A 22410-nucleotide genomic window follows, 5' to 3' on the forward strand; every position below is an offset into this window, starting at 1 on the left:
TTTCTTTTATTTTTGTTTTATTTTTAATTATTCTATTATCACAGAGAATAAAATAAGAGCTCGAATTTGCCTATGCCCTCCGCAGAGAGGTCAATATTATTTCCAACAAAGGTGGGCAGGGAAGGATTGCAATATCTAGAACTTACGGTAGACATTTTGTTCATGCTGTCCTGAAAGTACCCCTTAGCAATGCTGCGTCGGTAGGTATCTGCTCTATTTACTCCTTGCCATTCTTGCCCCTAGATAATAATTTTAAAATCCACTAATGTAATTTGTACTCTCTTTCCATTGATTATGCAATGTTCTGAGGCTGCTTTAGCGTACTGAAATAGCAGCAATAATTACTATTTATTGAACCGCCATTGGGTACATGCCTAGCACCACGTAGTAGACCACTGTGTGAATCTTTAACAATTCTGCTACTGTGGACTTCCATGGAAAATAGATAGCCAAATAGCACTTTTACATTAGGTGGAAAACCATCTTTTCAGGCATGTGGTCCAAATTTAATTCTAATTTACAATTTTTCTGTGCTGATTGGATTCACAATGATTTATTCTTCCTTCTCTATCTCCCTTTATCACTTGGTTCTAAAAAATCCTAGGTAACTATAATTGCCAAATGAAAAACAGTTGCAATTTCTCTTGGCATAATTATGTAACTAGGATGAAATAACACCAATGTTAATGCACGACACTTGCGTCTTGACTGTGGCACTGTTCAATGTTTATCTGAACCTCCTTTTCAGAGTCTATTCAGAAAGGATACATAGAGCTTGTATTGTAGAAAACCCGTTTTACACACAGAGGAAGGGGAATCTTGCAGACACACTGAATGCTAAAAAACACAAGAATCGTATTATTCTACTGCTTTCTGCCATTGGATTTTTGGTTAACTTCATTCCTTTCAACTTCTGCTGTTCTAAAATCAATTATTAAAATGCAAACCTTAGTTGGAAGGTGTGAGAAAGGGGTACTGAGCGGATAAGCCAGTGGCATAAGTGATACACACCGTGATTTTATAATTACGACTCCTTAGCTCTAATATTTCTGGATGTGAATAATGATCATCCATATTTTCCCATCAAAGAAATTGGGATATAAATAATTAAGTTAATCTTGGCAAGGATTTGTGTTAATTTGAGTATTTGAGTGTTATAAATGAATAAATAAATAACAATGAAACAACCAGGAACTTGAAGAGGAGAATTTTATAAGAATTAAAATGATGCAGTGCTTTTATTTGTCCTTTTCTTTTAAGGAATTAACATCACAATGCGTTGTTGCAAATGCAAAAATCACGCATTTCCAGAACACTGGATTGAAGAGATCCTTTTGATCTTCATCCATTCATTTTTACTGAATAGCATTGAGTTGATTTGCTGATTTCGCAGTGAAATATCACACAAAGTACCCTAGCACATGACGGTACAGCGCAATAATCTTGGTGCATTCTCCTGTTGATTTTACAATTGTTAATTTAAGTGCTATGTTAGATAAAATACAAAGGTCTTCTGGCAGGGGAGTAATTTAACCAATTCTCTCTAAAGATATTGATTAACTTTTTATATAAAGCAGAAGGCATTATAACATGCTTGAGTATTTCTTTTAGAGATACATAGCCAATTAAGTAGAACTTATTTTTATAACTCTACGGGCTTTAATAACTGTATAAATATTTAAATATGCAAACCTATTCACCTGCCCAGCATGCATGCTACCCTTTCTGCCACAAGCATCTTCCTTTTCCAAACAGTTTACACATTTTTTTCTGTTTAAGCTGTATCTCTTATCCATGATGCAAATAGATGAAAATCTCACTTGAGCTTCTTTGGAACATAAGGAAAAAAGGCATATTCAAATGGTGTGTGTGAAGATATTGTTAAATAATTACATCTTGTGCTCTATTATTTGTATTTTTAGGATTTTGATAAAAATATTTCTGACTACAGATAGGATTTTTTAAAAGACTTACTAACCCATTAACATTATTCAATTGAAATAATTAGATAAATCAAATATGAAATTATAATCAAATATAGTATACTACTCCATCTATCTATTACAATACTGAAAATAAGACTAATCATAATTCTATTACATATCTGTATTATAGACAAGTTTGTAGTCCTAATGTGTATAAGTCTCTTCAAGGAGGTACTTCATAATATGGCTTCCATCTGGATGAGGAGAGATATTATATTAATCCAGGGAAATATTTATATTTTTCATTAACTCGAATCAGCTGCTGGGTTAAATAAAAATGTATTACTGTGGTCTGCTAATATTTTAATCTATACGTTTTTAGAAACACTACGTATCTGAGCATGTGCTCAAGGCATAGAGATACACATAATGAAAATGTATCATATCCTGATATACATAAGTATTGTTATGGTACTTTTATTTAGCAAGTACTACTAGCCTGCACACCAGGGATCAAACTTTTAACTCTTTTAGTGGAGATTCGTCAGGAATAGTCATAAATAACAATATCCTGAGAGGTATTAAAAGATTGATGTTTCTAAAAGTTAAAAATTTTAGAGAGTTTCTAAAATAGTTATTTCTGAAAGACAACAAAAATCTTAGAGAACTAGTCAATGCATAATAAACACAAAGAGGATAAGCTATTGGATTTTTACACATAATAGGCTATGTAGAAATTTCTGTATGGTTGTCAATAGGATTATCACCGAAAAGTGTTCTCAGGGGCTGCAGACATAAGTCATGTGCTACACACCGGAACAACCGGAAACAGAGAAAAAGTTGGTTGTGAACCACATTTTGGGGAGCACTTGGGATCAAAAGCCTGAAAGCAATATTTATATTTGCAACCCAAATATATGGGGGTTTCATTGGGCATCATTCTTTCTCCCATTATAAAACGTTAACATTTGATCATGTGCAATGGAAAACAAATATGACTCCCAGAGTATTGAAGATATTCAGCTAAAGTTTTTGCATAGATGAAAATTTGGATCACATTATATATAACTCAACAATCTCTTTAACATCTTGCACTTTCACCAAATTCTCCACCCTAATAGCTGATATACACATATCTTACAATCAAAATCTTCTGCTCAACATCTCCATTGACATGGATTCAACTTGCCTCTCAAATACTTCCTTTTTAAAACTGTCCAGAATCTTATGCCATTTAGCAAGACAAAGCTATTTAGGTATCACTGAGAAAAAGGAAAACCTTGTTATTAGCCAAAGTCCAACCAACAATTGCTTCTTCATAATAACCCTGAAGACTTTCATTTTACTGTAGTACACACAGTTTAGGTCAAACAGTATGTAAACTGTGTGGGGGTAAGTAGAATACTTGTCCCCCAGGGATGTCAAAATCCTAATCCTCAGAACCTGTTTTGGCAAAAAAGGAATTAAAGTTGCTAAATAGCAATAATAATCCGATAATCCTGGGTTTCCCAGGTAGGCTCCATGTAATCACAAAGGTTTTTACATGATAGAGAGGTAGGCAGGAGAGTCAGAAACAGAGAGATGTTATCATGAGAAAGACTAGACAGATGATTATTGGCTTTGATGATGGAATGGGACCCTGAGTTAATATCACTCAATTAGGAAGCATCTAGAAGCTGACAAAGGCAAGGAAGCAGATTCTCCCCTGGAGCTTCCCAAAGGAGAGCAGCCCTGTCAACAGCTTTCTGTTAGCTCACTCAGTGAGAACCATTTTGATCTCCAGAATTGTAAGATAATAAACATGTGTTGTTTCAATCCACTAAGTTTATGCTGAATAGTTATAACAGCAGTAAGAAACTAGTATAATATATTTCTTAGGTAGTTGTAGAAATTTTGATTTTGAAAACATTTCTTCCAGTCTTTTCTGGGAATCAGTTGAACGTGTCCATACAAACTATGGTCAAATCCTTGGGACTAAGTGCTTCTGCCATCTTCCTTTACTGCTATATATGCTGCTCTCTTTCTGGTGTCCACTAATGTGTCTCCCTTGTTAAATATCTTCTTAATTTATTAGATACCATCTTGTAGGTCCTCAAAGCTACACTCAGACCTAGAGAGAATGTTATTTGCTCTCAAGCATAACACTTATTTAGATTTTTCCCAAATTGTTGTTATTTAGGCCTTACACTACTCATTTAGAATAATAGCATTACTTTAGGGCACACTTGTGACTTCATGGAATTAAAAAATTTAAGTGACAAACATCATTCTAGAAGCAGAATTTGGAAAACCATTTTCAAAAAAAGAAGTTTTCAGTATCCAATATTCCTTTTGTTTTAGAATGGAATATTTTTGAGCAGACTTCTGATAGGTCCACCTTACAAATGTCTCCAAGTTCCCAGATATATCTGCACTCCATAAAGAGAGAGAGCTCAACTGGGACTTCCTGCTGCAAACATTCCTCACCCCACCACAGAAAAAAATCCATATCCGTTTAAAAATATGCTCTACATTTCTCGTACTGTTTCAATGAACAGCCAATTAAAATTTATGTGCACAATCACCAAAAGTTTGACATAAACAATTTTTATGTTTACAATAATTCTTTTATCTAAATGTGTCATAATTTATGCTGACATTCGGTTCATTTAATTTATATTTCCTATTATTTATAATTTTTATTTTGGTTATCAAACCAGAAATAAATGTATTTTTTCCAAAGTATTTATTACCATTTAGAAGCATATGACCCTACATATGGATTTAAGTAAGGGGAAATGAACATTTTTAAGGCTCTTGATAGATTTTTCCAGATGGCTTTTTAAAAAGTTTTTGAATCAGTTTGGTCTTAATTATCAATGTTTGAGATGTCTTATCTTACCACACACTAGCCAGTAATGAAGTAGTCTAATTAATTTGATAAGCAAAATGTTACCTTATTCCTGCTTCAGATTGAATTTATTTGGTTACTGGTAATTTGAAGCATTTTAATATACTTTTAGTTTTAGTATTTGATCTTCTATTAAATTTCTCTTTGAGCTTTTTGCCTATTTTTCTATTGGAAAGATTTTCCCCCTTACTCACTTATGTTGAATTTTTATACAGTAATATAATTTTAACCACATGTTATATTTGTTCTTAGTGTTTTTCCTGATTTGATAAGTATCTTCAATGTATTTATTCTTTTGAGGTACATGTTTCTTTTTACTCTTTGTAGTTACATTTATATTTTTTTCTTTGAAATTTACATACTTTCTTTTATGTTTAGAAAACATCTTTCTAAATAGAGATAATATGGATATTCAGTGTCATTTGTTCTATGTTTTTTAATGAAGTTCTCTTCTACACAGCCTTCTTGAAATCTCATTCTTGCCTTCTGCGGCATAATCAGTTTTGGATTTTATTCTTATTCTCAAGTGCTTTTCTAAGCTGTTTCAAGATTTCTCCTCCTCATTCTGTTCCTAAACGTTCTGCTGAAATTCCTTGGGGTTCTATCTTTGAACTATCCTTATTTCACCTCTTTCAGATGAGTGATCTCATTTACAATCACGTATTCATTTATTACTTACACAAAGATTTTCTCAGATATGTGTTTTCTACCCAAATATCTATCCTATGTTTTAAAACTGTGTATTTTATTGCATGATGTGCACCTTACTTTGGAAGTTTCTAATCAAAGTCCTCATGTCCAAGATCCAGTCTCTTCTCTTTTCTTGATCAAGAATGCTGACACTTTATTCCTTTTCTTAAACTGATATGGAAAAATACTTCTAGAACCAATCTTTTTCTACTTGCATAGCCTCAACTCTTACCTAGGTTGAAGGGATTTAGAATTCCTTAAACACACTGGACTATTTCCCTTGGTTGCACTCATCTTTCTAAATGGAACCCTTTTATTCTCATGACACTCCCCAAGCTTCAGCCCAGGCTGGCTGATGTTCCTCATCTGCATGCCTATAAGGCCATGCACAGGTTTTTTCTTCCTTTCTTAGCATGTGTCCAACGTTATTGATTTCTATTTTCGCTCATGTCTCTAACACCTAGCACAAGGAATGTTTCTCAAAAAGAAGAATTATCTCATTTTTCCTTTATTTCCCTGTGCTCAACCATGTGATGAGAACTGAGTGATAGAGGCAATGAATAAGTATTTGTTGAATTAAGTGAAATTGAAAATGTACAGAGACCGATTAATACAATTACCATACTTTTCCTAGCAAGGCTAGAATTAAATAAAGGAGATAACAGATTTACTCAGGTCTGGCCATTAGTAAATGTGCATGAAAGATTCCCAGAGGGTGATATCTGTTGGTTTGAACATGTTATGGATTGGGTTGTGTAAAATAGAAAATTATTTTAGAATTATGTTGGAAATTTGTGATAGTGGCTGGGGAGAAGGAAAGAACTAATATCAGAATAGGGATAAAGAATAAAGGACATTATGAGTTAACATGGGAGTAATATCCATGTTATACGCTGGTGTATACTGAGAGGGGAAAAAAATCTGAATTTTTCATCCGATCACAATGTGAAATCTTGGAAATTTCAAGTGATAATAATGTATTTATAACTGCTTTTCTAAATGAGATAGCATTACCAAAGTTAAAAGTGCATAATAAATACTCCTTAAGCATCATTTATTAAGATTCATATTTTAATTAGACATTTTGTAGCAAATTGAACTTCAAACATGTTGCCTTTGAAACCAAATTTGAATTGTAAGAAGTATTTTTTTCTAGTTCCTGTATTCTCAGTAACAGACTTTCCTAGGTATTCTTGTTTGGCAGCTCCTTGGAAATGCCAGAATGGACTTTCGGTAGTATATGTAGACCTCTTTTTTTTTTAATTTTTTTTTCAACGTTTATTTATTTTTGGGACAGAGAGAGACAGAGCATGAACGGGGGAGGGGCAGAGAGAGAGGGAGACACAGAATCGGAAACAGGCTCCAGGCTCCGAGCCATCAGCCCAGAGCCTGACGCGGGGCTCGAACTCACGGACCGCGAGATCGTGACCTGGCTGAAGTCGGACGCTTAACCGACTGCGCCACCCAGGCGCCCCTATGTAGACCTCTTAATGATGAAAAAATCCTAGACTAGGTGTTACAAAGTAGAGAGAGTGATCTTGGTAAGTTCTTTGTACCTCTCTCTTTGATGTAGCATTTTAATTCCTATGTGGGATCATAGAATACTTTTATTGTTGAACAAAGAGGAATGGAGACAGTCTATTTGCTAAGACAGATAGGAAGAAGGTCTGGGGTCAAGGGTTACCTCTGGCCTAAGAAGAGTAATATATAAAGGTACAGATAAGTATGTGCTGATAGGTGTTGAGTTTGTCTATAAAAATGACATTGTGAAAATTATTTCCAATGATTTTAGTCTTACCAGAGAATAGGCAAAATTATCTACTTAGTGAGTCAAGCAGGAATAATACTGAAAACAGGAGGAATTCTGAAAACATGAAAAGAACTGCTATAAAGAAGCCTCAAATGAGCCCCAAAATAATGAAAACATTTAATGAGGAAAAATAAAGGACCAGTTATAGTTTGATAGCAAAGATTATATGTGACCCATTCATCAGAGTTTTATGACTTTTGTCCATCAGGAGTTTCAAACCAGAAACAAATTGGAGAGAATAAGATTGAATTGTTGACCAAAAGTTGCATATAGTTTTGCAAGTAGTGAAGAAAGTCAAGGGAGAGACGATTCAGGGTGAGTTGGATAATAATGAGCAAACTTGGGAATAACTACACATCTAAGACGCAGAGTGGTATTCATGAATCACTATAGGTCAAGTGGAATTATGGGTCAATAGTAGTTATTTTTGTTCTACTGGGATTTACTCTAGCAAAGTCCACATGACTTAGAATATGTATTGCTTCCTAGGATTTTTTAGCTATTCAGCTATAGCTACTGCCTGCTAATTCTTAACTATATTCTTGCCCAAACAATTCAGGCTTTGCAGGACTGAAAAAAGATATTGTATGTGTAAATATTATGAATTGGAATCCTAGGTATGGTTTAAGCAAGTATAAGCAGAAATAGTAAACTTGGAGTTGTGCTAGGAAATGATTAAAAATGGGACTGAATTGATTCATGTAGGTTGGAGGGTGAGTGTGCAGAAGCCCTGAGTCCTACAGGATGGATTTAGAACTGGAGCCTATGGATAGCAAACTTTCAAATCATCGACTTTTTTTTTTTCCAATTGTGCTTGGTGTTAAAGAAAGAATCACAAGCACATAGGCATTACATAATATGGGACAGGTGTCAATAGAAAGAATTTAACTCTGCATAAAATTGATCCAGTTAAGCACTGGGAGTGGGTGGATCCCTGTTAGATCTGTTGCAGAAGTAGTCTTCCTGAAGTTGTAAATTAGAATAGCATATGAGGTTACCCATTATTAATATGAAATAATGGAATAATATGCCAAACATATTAATTGAGAACTTTGGGGAATGTTTACATTCTTCCTCAGTGTGGTCTTGTTTACTACAGAAAATAGGCAACAAAGAAAAATTCTGTTCAGTGACCTCTTGGGTGATCTAAGCAAGAAATAGAAATTGCATTATTTAGCAGCATGTGTATGCTGTTTCCAGAGTCCTTTGACTGTTCATAAACTCGCTAACTGTATATTTGACCACATTACAACTGTGTATCTAAGTTGCAACTTTTCTGCATGATATGGACATTAAGCCTTAGAATCAAAAGCTTTTCATTTACAGTTTTTGCAATGAAATGCAAGTCTTCAGAGTATATATATTTTTTATTTTTTTAATGTTTATTTATTTTTGAGACAGACTGTGAGTGGGGGAGGGGCAGAGAGAGAAGGAGGCATAGAATCTGAAGCAGGCTACAGGCTCTGAGTTGTCAGTGCAGAACCTGATGCGGGGCTTGAACTCACGAACCGTGCGATCATAACCTGAGCTGAAGTCAGATGCTTAACCAACTGAGCCACTCGGGTGCCCCCAGAGTATATTTAAGGGCTATTGCTAACTTTTTAAAAGAGTTACTATCTTTTGAAATGCTTATGTATGTATAACCATTTAATCCTATATATTTGTTCTCAAACTGCTTGTGTGAACACAGTTGTACACAGTTTAATAAAATGCATACTTGCTTCTTGAGAAGTAGACTCAAATATATTAAATAATATAATATTAAGTAATTATTATAAATCCTGTAAGGCATTTGTATAATAGAGCAGAAAAAAGAACTTTTATGCCTGACAATCAGAAGTATTTTGCTTTTCCAAGGTATGTAGCCTGTTGGGTAAAATATTTAAAGTAACATTGTCCCGTCCCATTAAATCTTAAAATAAAAGATTAAGACATATTTGTAAACTAATGATACATAGCAATTCATGTTCTTTTTGTTGCTTTTATTCTTCCTTCCTTTCTTTTGAGTCAAAAACATTTACTTTTTTAAAAATGTGACTACAGTTAGTCTACCTTCGGGTATAATTTAAAGACAAGAAAGACTTCAATTTTCCCTTCTCTCCTCCTCCTCCTTTCCCTTCTTCTCTTTCGCCTTCTCCTTCTTCTTCTTCCACTTCTTTTTATTCCAGCAATAATGAGGGTTATGCAGACACTTATAAGAGTTAATGACGGTGGTTTCATTTTTAAAGTGAACAATTCTTGCCATGTTTTTGAAGGTAATTTAAAGTTGATCGTATTGTCCATTTTATTCTCTCATTATGTTTGAAGAAAACTCTTTGTGGGAGTGGCCCTTTATGATGCTCTGTGTGTTCACCAGGATGAGAGATTATGGTCATCTCCCACTGTTACAAAAACAAGGCTACAACAAATGTGAATTGCATACCCAGCTGAACCTTGAACAACCTGAGTTTGAACTGTGCTTATACGTGGAATTTTTGATAAATACAGTATTGTACTCTAAATGTATTTTCTCTCTCCCTTATGATTTTCTTATAACACTTTCTCTTCTCTAGCTTAAGAATAGAGTATATAATACAAATACAGAATATGTATATTCCACTGTTTATGTTATGGGTAAGACTTCTGGTCAACAGTAATCTATTAGTAGTTAAGTTTTCTGGGAGTCAAAAGTCATCCACAGACTTTCAGCTACACGAGAGGGTCAGTGTCCCTAACCCTCGCACTGTTCAAGGTTAAGTATAATTTTCTTATTCTTACAATTTGCATTTATACTTACATGAACAGAGATACATAAATGCAGGTGCAGCTCATACTGCTTTACAGGCTTATGAAGTCTTATATCACTATGATTTTTTAAAATTTAGATTCAAGTTAGTTAACATATAGTGTAGTATTGGTTTCATGAGTAGAATTTAGTGATTCATCACTTACATATAACACCCAGTGCTCATCCCAACAAGTGCCCTCCTTAATGCCCATCACCCATTTAGCCCATCCCCTCACCTACCTCCCTCCATCAACCCCCAGTTTGCTCTCTATATTTAAGAGTCTCTTATGGTTTGCCTCCTTCTCTGTTTTTATCCTATTTTATTTTTTCCTTCCCTTCCCCTATGTTCATCTGTAGTGTTTCTTAAATTCCACATATGAGTGAAATCATGATACTTGTCTTTCTCTAACTGCTTATTTTGCTTAGCATAACACACTCTAGTTCCATAAATGTTGTTGCAAACGGCAAGATTTCATTATTTTTTGATCACTGAGTAATATTAATATATATACATACATATATCTCACCTCTTTATCCATTCTTCAGTTGATGACCAATTAGGCTCTTTCCATAACTTGGCTATTGTTGATGGCACTGTTATAAACATTGGGGTGCATGTGCCACTTCAAAATTGCACTCCTGTATCTTTTGGATAAATATATAGTAGTGAAATTGCTGGGTCGTAGGGTAGTTCTATTTTTAATTTCTTGAGGAAACTCCATACTGTTTTCCAGAATGGCTGCACCAGTTTGCATTCCCACCAACAGTGCAAAAGGATTCCTCTTTCACCACATCCTTGCCAACCTCTGTTGTTTCCTGAGTTGTTAATCCTAGCCTTTCTGACAGGTGTGAGGTGGCATCTCATGGTGTTTTGATTTATATTTCCCTGATGACGGGTGATGTTAAGCATCTTTACATGTGTCTATTGGCCATCTTGATGTCTTTCTTGGAAAAGTGTCTATTCATGTCTTCTGCCCATTTCTTCACTGGATTATTTGTTTTTGGGTGTTGAATTTGATAAATTCTTTATAGATATTGGATACTAACCCTTTATCCAATATGTCATTTATTAATATCACCTCCCATTCTGTCAGTTACCTTCTAGTTTTATTGATTGTTTCTTTTGCTGGGCAGAAGTTTTTTATTTTGATGAGGTCCCAGTAGTTCAGTTTTACTTTTGTGTACCTTGCCTCCAGAGACATGTCTAGTAAGAAGCTGCTGAGGCTGAGATTAGAGGTTGCCACTTGTGTTCTCCTCTAGGATTTTGATGGTTTCCTGTCTTACATTTAGGTCTTTCATCGATTTTGAGTTTAACTTTGTGTTATGGTGTAAGAGGGTGATACATGTTCACTTTGCATGTTGGTGCCCAGTTTTCCCAACACCATTTGCTGAGGAGATTGTCTTTTTTCCATTGGAAATTCTTTCCTGTTTGTCAAAGATTAGTTGGACATACATTTGTGGGTCCATTTCTGGGTTCTCTAGTCTGTTCCATTGATCCATGTGTCTGTTCTTGTGCCAGTACCATACTGTCTTGATGAGTGCAGATGTGTAATACAGCTTGAAGTCTGGGATTGTGATGCCTCCAGCTTTGATTTTCTTTTTCAAGACTGCTTTGGCTATTCAGCATCTTTTCTGGTTCCGTACAAATTTTAGAATTGTTTGTTTTAGCTCTGTGAATAATGCTGGTGTCATTTTGATAAGGATTGCATTAAATGTGTAGATTGCTTTGGGTAGCATAGACATTTTAACAATATTTTTTCTTCTAATCCATGAGCATGGAATGTTCTTCCATTTCTTTGTGTCCTCTTCAATTTCTTTCATAAGCATTCTATAGTTTTCAGGGTACAAAATGACTAAGCTTTTAAATATATATATATATATACACACATATATACACACACATATATATGTGTATATATGTGTATATATGTGTATATATATATATTTTATTTAAATTAGTTAATTTATTTTGAGACACACACACACACAGAGAGAGAGAGAGAGAGAGAGAGAGAGAGAGAGAGCAAGGGAAGAGAGCAGAAAGAGAGAGGGAGAGAGAGAATCCCAAGCAGGCTCTGTCTCATGAGCACAGAACCTGATGCAAGGCTCGAACTCATGAGCCATGAGATCATAGCCTGAGCCAAAATCAAGAGTAGGACACTTAACTGAATGAGCTACCCAGGTATCCCATAAAATCACAGTGATTTTGTTTTATTAAAAAATTTTTTTAACGTGTATTTATTTTTGAGAGAGACAGAGACAGAGACAGAGAGACAGAGCGTGAGTTGGGAGGGGCAGAGTGAGGGAGACAGAATCTGAAACAGGCTCTAGGCTCTAAGCTGTCAGCGCAGAGCCCAATGCAGGGCTCGAACTCATGAACTTCAAGATCATGACCTGACCTGAAGTCAGACCCTTCATCGACTGAGCCATCCAGGTGCCCCACTATGATTTTAAATATAAACTCACTTTACAATGGAAATAGATCTGTCTGAAAGATTAATTGTGACTTGTTTTGGAAAACTGTATTAAGGAAAGTTAAATCTGATATATAACCTTTTAAAACAATTTTTAAATTTCTAACACGAAACAAAGTTCTGCATCCTGCATTACACTTCCTATTTTCTTCATATTCTTGATCTTTTCCAAAAAAAAAGTTAAATACCATTTTATATGTCATTCATTTTACAATACTTTAAACTTTTCCTTGTACAGTTCCAGCTCCCAGAAAACTAAGTCCACCATATTTTATTTTCCTCTAATAATCATAAAATATTAACACAAAAGTGATGTTTTCATTTAGATAATTAATTAATTAATTCAAAAAATTGTATGCAATTCACCCAGCCAAGTGCTTTTAAATTTGCAAAATAGTTGGAACATGTGAGTCAAATAGAGTAACAAGTATGTAATTTGAAACTCAAAAAATGGGTTTTGAATTTAATATGTAATAGAATATGGACTTGAAAAAATTATTTTACCGCTTTGAGTCTCAGTTATACATTTCTAAAAATGAGGATAGCAATATTGGTTTGCTATGAATATGACTGCTTCATCAATCTTATTTGTTCTGAAAATCAAATGAGATACTGCAAGTGAAGTTATCTTGCATTTGATAACGTTTTACAAATATTAATATTATAGTTTTCAAAAAGTTCATAATGCATTAGATGAGTATATACATTATCACAATAAAAGTTCATTGATAGGGCATGGATTTTGTGATATTGTGATTTAAAATAAGAAATATGTATTTGTTCTTCATCTCCTTTTGTAGCACAGGGCTTCTTTTTTTCTTTATGTTTTTTTTTATTTATTTTGAGAGAGAGAGACAGAGCATGCACAGGGGAGGGGCAGAGAAAGAGGAGAGAGATTCCCAAGCCGGCTCTGCATACTGTCAGCACAGAGCCCAACACGGGGCTCCATTCCATAAACCCTGAGATCATGACCTGAGCCAAAATCAAAAGTAGGATGCTTAACTGACTGAGCCACCCAGGTGCCCCCCAACAAAGAGCCTCTAAAACTTTTGGAATTTCCTAAACTTTGAGAAAGATAAAGCTGTCTCTTGTTATGTTAATGATCCAACTTTTGGACCACACCTAAACTTGGGGGCCGGCTGCCAGGAGAACCAACCATGTGACGACACAGGCAGAACTTGAAGTCCTAACCCCTGATCGCAGGAGAAGGGAGAGAGGTTAGAGGTTAAATCAATCTCTGATGGCCAGTGATTTCATCAGTTATGTCTATGTATTGAAGCCTCTAAAAAATCCAAAAGGATAGGGTTTGGAGAGCTTCCAGGCTGCTGAAGACATGCACACTCAGAAGAGTAGCACACTCAGAGAAGGTGTGGGAGCACTGAACCCCTTCCCCATACCTTCTCCATCTATCATTTCATTCTAGCTCTTCCTCAGTTATATCTTTTTATAATAAACTGGTGACCTAGTAAGCAAAATGTTTCTCTGATTTCTGTGAGCCATTCTAGCAAATTAACCAAACCCAAAGAAGAGTTTGAGGGAACCTCCATTCCGTAGCGAGTCATACAGAAGTACAACCTGGACTTGTGCTTGGCATCTAAAGCAGAGGGCAGGCAGTCTTGAAGAAGTGAGCACTGAGCCCTTAACCTGTGGGATGCAACGCTATGGCTATGTCTGGGGAGATAGTGTAGGAACTGAATTGTACTATAGGTTATCTATCTGGTATCTGAAAATTGCTTCGTGGTGTAGGGGAAACTTCCCCCCAAATGTTGGAATTGGGTGTTCAGACCCCTTCGATTTGTTTTATTAAAAAAATTTTATTATCTTAAAAAAAACTTAGATATTAATGAATGTCTAAGAAGTACATATTCTATGCCTTGGGGAAACAAAAGTGAATAAAGTATACCCTGCCCCCTAGGAGTTTACTGCCTTGTAGGACAAAGGAGAACTATATAAATTAATTTTTTAAAGTATACATGCATACATACACATGCATGCATATGCACATATATACGCATATATGTATACATATATATATACATATATGTGTGTTTAGATATATTATTGATAGATACCGAGATAGATAGATAGATAGATAAGCTATAAAAAATCCAGGTATTCTATGGAATCAGACTAAAAGCAACAAAACGCAGCTACCTTGAAAAATCTGACGTGAGAAAGAGCAGCTAAACTACTGCAAACAAGGAGGACAACCCCACAGAGATGCCTAAATGATAGGCAGGTAAGGAAACAGAATGAATGGAATCAGTGGCAGGGAAGCATGGGAGCCCTTGACATTTGATATCAAGTGATAGGTGGGGAATAAATACAGATGAGAAGAACTTCTCCTACAGTGAGTTTTGTAAACCAAATTAAAACATTTGCACTTTATTTCTGGGGACGATGGTGCTTCTTTGCACTGATTTAAACAAGAGAAGAACGAGATCAGATTTGTTTTTGAAGGGTTATTTTTGATTAAGGAACAGAGATTAGATTAAATAATCCATGACTGGAAACAGGGGAAATATTTGCTAATTTGTAGAGGTAATCGGGGTAAAATTTCATGGTAAGCATGGAAAGAGTTGGCAAGATTTGAGAGAAATTAAGGGAGCAGAAGAGATAGGAATAGCTTGTTGGATGTTTAATTTCTGGCTTGAGTAAATACATAAATGATGCCATAAAATTAATCCATGGTTACAAACTACAACGATGCAACAAAGGAAAGATAGACGGTGCTAAAACAATGTAAGTAAAGGAATCTAACTTGGTCAGAAGTCAGGGTAGGAGAGCTGCCTTGAAGAAGTGATGCGTCAGCAAAATTGGAATGCAAATGAGTTAAGTAGGTCAAAGGGGAGGAGGACACTTAGATAGAAGTAGAACATTAATTGCCAAATCTTGCAGTGACTGTAAAGAACTAGGGCATGTTACAGGAAATGAAAGCAGACTAGTTACAACAAGAGTCCGGAGAGCACAGGGAACTTGTGTGAAGTGAGGCAGTTGCAGAAAGCAAAAGAAACCATATAGCACTTTGCAGGTCAGGTTAAGAACGGTGGGCTTTCTTCTTAGAAAAAAAGAGTTTGAAGTGATGGGGTGTGTGTGTGTGTGTGTGTGTGTGTGTGTGTGTGGAGGGCATGTTTGGGGTTGTATTTTACCAATATTAACCCGGGTTCTGTGTATAAAATAGATCACAGGTGCCCACAGCATTTATAGGGAAAACAGGAAGGAAGTTCTTAATATTCCAAGTAAGATAATGACAGTTTGGGCTAATAATTCTGATAATGATGGTGATGGAGAACTTTGGGAGTACATATGAAATAAAGTACAGAATTTCAGAATTCAACATTTTTGGGAACTTGTCATCGGTTATAAGCATTATTACTAATTAGAAGAAAAATATGTTGCACATATTTTTACAGCTCATCATTTTTCTTTTGATTGAAGAAAACCAATATTTATGAAATAGAAGGAATAGAAAGAAACTGAAAGGGAACAATCAGACATGGGAGAAAAAAGACAGCAAAAGGAAGAGAGCATTAAATATAGAATCATTGTCAAACGTTGGAAGAAGGTAGGTACTGAGGGTTAGTCCATGACTTAGTAACAAATAAAAGGATCTTCAATGTCCTGGGGGTTGGAAAGAAACTGAAGATACATTGAGAAAGGTCTTTGAAAGATGTGACCTGGCAGATCCATGGGAAGACTTGCAAAAAGAAAGGCTGAGGTTGGTGAGAGTTCTCTTTGATATCTTCTCTTTATTTTGTCTGTGAAATGGAAGGTGTGTGGCCATGTTCAAGAGATTACTAATGTTTGAAAAAGCAGCAGTAGATAATGAAATCGAAACTTGACTAGGGAACTAAAGAATTAGTGAGTTCCCAAGGCCCTAAACATCTCTTGGAAAAAGCCCCACTTCTGGTGATATGGGAGTTGCAGACTCTCTAGAAAGTCTCAACTTCCACCAGGCACTAAGATAGGTTCAGATCTAAAAAAATTTTCAAAAGAAAAGAAGAGTCTTTGGATTGCAGTGGACGAAAAAAGGGTATCTTTATGGTGTTTTTATACAAATTTAACACTGAAACATAAAAGAAGTGTATCCAGATGGGTTTCCAGTTGGATTGGGATTGGAGGAGACAGATATTTCAGGCAATGGCATAAAAGACTTGGCACACATTTAAACTGATAATTATTAACTAGATACCATGTGTAAGAAGGATGCTGTATTTAAAATAAAATATATTTGCCTCTTTGTGTGACATATGCTTTATTTAGAAAAAAAAGGTGCAAGAATATGAAAACAATATTATGTTGGTATATAAGTGCAAACAATTAACACAGAGAATAACTAAAAAATGATACTAAAGAATTTTATGTTTTTTTTAATTTTTTTTTCAACGTTTATTTATTTTTGGGACAGAGAGAGACAGAGCACGAATGGGGGAGGGGCAGAGAGAGAGGGAGACACAGAATCGGAAACAGGCTCCAGGCTCTGAGCCATCAGCCCAGAGCCTGACGCGGGGCTCGAACTCACAGACAGCGAGATCGTGACCTGGCTGAAGTCGGACGCTTAACCGACTGCGCCACCCAGGCGCCCCAAGAATTTTAATGTTTTAATAGTCTCATTGAACTAAACAAATACACTTGGATGAAAAGCTTTTTTTACTTCTCTTTTTTTTCCTTTTTTTTCTGTTTGTTAACAGCAAATAATTTCAATCACATTTGCCTTGTTTCTTAGTATGCAAAAGTCTACTTATTTTACATTAGAGTACACTTCTTAACTAAGTAGGATTCAATGAATTGAACAAATGTCATTACCACAAAAACAGGCCAAAGATAAGTAAACTCCTTCTCAGAGTGAAAAATGGTACAATGTCTGATGCAAAATTTTAATAGATCCATATAGGAACTGTTAGCTTACATTAAGGAAGGTTTGTAAACATTTCATTTAGGAAACTATTATGGGGTATGAAGTTAATTTCCTTGGTGATATTTACGTATCCCATATATGCTTGTTATAGTTTGCTTCTTCTATCTCTGATAAAAAAATCTGTTATGAATTGACTTTTCCCGTTTGTTATTGTATTAATGATGACAAATTGTGGGCCAGGAACTGTGTAAGAGGCTGATAGGCAGAAAAGCATGCATCTTCTTCTGAGGGTAACATGAATAAGGAGATTTCTAACCCTGAATGGTAGGTTTATTTATTTCCTTTGATTTCCTTTATTTGTTACTAAGTCGTGGACTCTCAGATCAAGAGTATAGATATTTAGTTTTAATTTTCTCTCTAAATCATTGGAGTTATAATTATGATATCCAGAAGTTAAATGTCTCAGAAGGAAGATACTCTTTTACTACATTTCAAAAATTCATAATTCTACTTGTGGATACTGCATAGACCATTAACTCAAAAATTGCTTCGTCGATGCACTGATGAGCCACACTGATATCTTAAGCAAAAAATGAATTCTGGCATCTGAATAAACAATTGTACATGCAGAAGATATATTATTTAGGTCAAAGTAAATTGTTGAGTCTGAACACTTAACTAGAAGTGTTTAGACACCTCTTATCATAGTTGTAATTGGTCTCACCTAAGCCAGTGGACTGAGGGTAATAATAGATCAAGGGACAAACAACATCAAAAAAAAAATAAAAATAAAAATAAACCAGGAATTTGTGGGCTACCACCAGTGATTCTACTCAGGAGCTAGATTGCTGTAATGGCATACGCTTACTTTTTTTTTTTTTTTCACTTGCACAATTGGATAAATCCTGGGAGGTTTCACAATTCCATCTTTGTTCCCATTTTTACATGGCTTCCTGGCTCGTATATTGCCAATATATTTGCTTCTGATTGATGTCTCCAGGTGTATTAGAAGCTGACAGCATCTGACCAGCGCTGCACCCAGGTGAATGATTCCACCAAAAAAATACTGCAAAGTGCATCTGTCTTGTTGTCACTTCTCAAATATTTCCCTTTTATTAAGCTCTTATTGTTGTACTAAAGTCACAAGGTGGAACTGCCTCATGTCTACAGAAAGCACAGTGATGCAGCTTTGATTTGCCTTGTTCTTTATAATAACCTCCGTTTCCCTCGATTCCTGGCATTTGATTGAGTGGAGTTAGGTCAAGGGATAATCTGAGAGGCTCTCAAATCAAAATGCACACAGTGGTCCTTTCTCTCTCCGCATCAGAGACTGAAGTGTTCTATGTCAATGAGCTGGCTGCAGGACCAAAAATGCCCCCTCAATTTTCCTTTCTTTCTAACTCTGGTGTGCTTTATGCAAATCAACAAGAGGTGGTAAACTGGTAGTCTGCTGGCCAAATCCTTTTATTGTTGGTTCGCCTGACGCAGAGAAATAATCCTATGTCCGAACTTGAGAGTCTGTTTTTCAGATGACTCTATTTTCAAGAAACAATCTAGGTATTATCTGATGGGAATGAGTGGTGTGGGTTTTCCTGATTTCTCTGATAAACACAATTGCTGATTGAGTTATTTCTGTTTCTATACATCTCCTTAGTAATTTTCAAAGGGAAAAATGTTAAAACTTTGGCATTTTATAAAACACAAAAGAATTAGCACGGAAGCATTAAACACTGCAGAGAAAAATATAATTCAGGCTCATGATAGTAAATTTTGGCAGAGTTTATGTCACATAAGATTAAATGCATTAGGTTTACTTTTAATTACCACTTCCCCCCTACCTTTGGTATTGTTGAAGCCTCTATTCAAGAATTACTATTTCTACCCTGTATTGGTTTGAGAATTCTTCCCTTAAAAAAATTCCTAGTCCTCTTGCTTTTAATAAGGTTGATAGTTCTTGGTATCAGAATGAAACATAAGTTGATAATAGCAAAGGTTAAAAGTATATAATACTTCTTTCTTACAGGGTTCATTTGCTGTATTTCTGTTTATCTTTTTTTTCAAAGTCTATTCAAAATTATGATTGCAAAAATCTATTCAATATGGGAACTGCAAAGAAACCAGCATTTAGGAGAAATGCATAATGCCATTCCAATATATAAACAAACTCACTTTTATACAGCTGTTATGGAAGTTTTTCTAAAACTCGATGTGTTTAAAAGGTTAGAGAACACTTTAAGTAAATGATCCCTATCTCTGCCATTACGCAAAAAATCCTTCTCAGGGGGCCTTTTCCTATCTCCCACTAAAAAAAATATCCACTGAAAGTGAATAGCTTGTCCCTAAGGCATTGGAATTTAGCATAGTCTGATGAGTGAGGACATTTTATGCGCACGCAGTCAGAGATTAATAAAAATAAGATGTGATTAAATTGTGCTGGAATTCCGAACTTTTGAATTTTCTTTCTAGCACTGCTTCTGTGTTATAAGGAAGCTATGGAAGGGATTTGTTGTTTAGTTCTATAGGGATTCAGTCACAAACTCCTACATATAGTCACTAATGGGGAAAAGCCACAATGGGCTTGTATGGCTGTAAGTTTTCATTTGAAGTCCTGATTTAGAATCAGAACATCCTTCTGGTCCATGTACTCTAGGCCAGGCTATCCATATAGTTGAATAGGAAAAAAACAAAAACAAAAACAAAACATAAAACATCTTTCTTTTCCCCACTAACCACCAACTGGAATTTAACACTTCCTTCAATTATGAATACACAACAATAACAACAACAGCAACAAACACTGTAGAATCAGCTAAACTGTTGATATATACCAGTGATATATACCAATGAAGTTAAATCTCTTTTTCTGGTTGCCTAGTTGCTGTGGTTATCTTGAAATATCACTTGTCACCACTTTGAGGTTATGCTTAATTATATTTTATTATATTTTATATATATTTTGTTTTATATTATATTTTATTATTTACAGTGTTAAAAAGGCAAATGTATTAGTATACAACAATTTTTTAGTATACAACAATTTTTTTAAACATTTTGGTAACTGTACTTTAAAATAATTGGCTTTAATTTTAATTTGTAAGTATTTTATTTTAATGGATTTAAATGGGAATATTCTAAGAGGTTCATAGGCTTCACCAAACTGTCAAAAAGGTTTATGAGACAAAGAAGTTTCAATACCCTATCCATATATTCTAATCTTGGTCCTCATGGCCCTGCTGTTACCAAGGATCAAAGACTAGGAAAGATCACTCTAAGAAAAGATTAACAAGTGAAAAGAAGTATGTTATCTAATTACTTCTTGGGTCTTAGCAACCTATACCTAAGAGTCTCTGAAAATTTACACACCTTCAAAATAAGAGGCATTCCAGCTGTATCTTAGAATGTGAGACACATGAGAGAATAAATCCCCAGAGGGATAAGGATTAAGAAAAATCTCTAGGTACAAATGGAAAGAAGGTTTCAGAAAGAGGTTGTCAACAGAGAATTTGAACAAAGATTACAGTATCATCCCACATCACACTAAGAGACATTGTTTCCTAACACCATGATTTTGGCTTTGTCAAAGCAAACATTGAAATGGTAGAAGTTAAACAAGTGAGGAAGACTTTATTCTGACCATTGTAATAGAGCAAACAGATAGAAAACTCCACGGAAAGGAAGGTTAGGAAAGTGTTTAAGAGCTGAAGTCTTAAGAGCTGAGGGGGAATCCTAGGCCACCCATATTTGTTAACTGGCCTTATCAAAAGGAAAACTAAGCTTTCTTACCTTCATGCCAAGAAGTAGGTTTACAATCTGGAACAAGGCTACCTGCTGAAGTTAGGCTCCTCCTCGCCTACAGAAACAGAGATTGGGGTGCCATCTTCCTTGATGAGTATATTTGAAAAGTATGGTCCTCGAGAAAAATATTCCTGGGTTGTAAAATTTGCAAGAGGCTTTAAAAAAGATTTATATCTCAAAGAAGAAGATAAAGAATTTACAATTACAAGTTTTCTAAGGTTCTAAGAACATGTTCTAAGAACATGTTCTTAGAACAGATGTTCTAAGAAAAGGGAGCTAGGGCCTAGAGTCAAGAATAAGCCTGTCTTAAGACTAGTCAAACTGAGGAAAACCTGAAGGCCATCTTTTATCTTGATTAGCTTATAACAGCATTACTCCTTCAAGGTAAAATGTGGGAGACAGAATCAGGTTTATGTTCCTACAAAATAGACTATTTCTGAGTATAATGATGTGTGTGTGTGTGTGTGTGTGTGTGTGTGTGTGTGAGAGAGAGAGAGAGAGAGACAGAGACAGAGACAGAGACAGAAAGAGAGACAAAAAAAGAGAGAGAGAGATTCGGGATAATGGATATTACTACCACATAAATACGATTCTGAATGTTAATAAAAAATAGCAAATTAAAACAAGGAGTTATTGAAATGATAAGTTCTTGAGATCCAGAAAGATTTCAGAAAGTATTGTTGTATATTTACTAGATTAGATTAAACAGATAAAGTATCTTGGCTTTGTCAAGAGGCAGAGGTTTTTCCAACAAGCTTTTTAAAATAAAAAAACCTACCATTTCTTTTTCAGTTTGTCTCTAAAAGAAATGCTATGCCATCCAATCTCAACATAGGTACTGAGTATACCACAAAGAGGCAAGTAAATCCAAAGTCATTCTTGATTAAACAATCACCTTTTCAGTACAAAAGCAAGAAGTGTTAGTTGTTCTTTTTTTCTCTCTGTATAATAGGAACTGCAACCTAATTCTCATTGTTAATCACAGAATCAAAGGTTAGCGTTTGACCAACCTGACACTCACTTTAAATTGTTCTATTTTTCTCCCAAAACATCAGCTCTTTTTACTTCCTTGATTATTCACATTCATGACTGAATCAGCTATTTTTGTGCTTGGGTATTTCTTGTTCTTCACATTCTAGTCTATATTTTTCATGAAACAGTATTCCTTGAACACAGTATTTGAATCAAGCAATCAATTAAC

General features: G+C 35.1%; 1 long non-coding RNA gene across 2 annotated transcripts in view; it reads right to left on the reverse strand.

Annotated features, from left to right (window-relative positions):
- LOC123384417 overlaps positions 1-21330 on the reverse strand; it is a 49962-nt gene extending 28632 nt beyond the window's left edge. Inside the window, exon 1 of one of the 2 annotated variants that reach the window (XR_006595472.1) lies at positions 21198-21330. This is a non-coding gene — a long non-coding RNA (uncharacterized LOC123384417). The remainder of the gene's footprint in view (positions 1-21197) is intronic. The other variant, XR_006595471.1, reaches the window with a different exon arrangement.
- Positions 21331-22410: the final 1080 nt, after the last annotated feature.

The sequence above is a fragment of the Felis catus genome, chromosome A1, assembly GCF_018350175.1.
Source record: "Felis catus isolate Fca126 chromosome A1, F.catus_Fca126_mat1.0, whole genome shotgun sequence".
NCBI lineage: Eukaryota > Metazoa > Chordata > Mammalia > Carnivora > Felidae > Felis > Felis catus.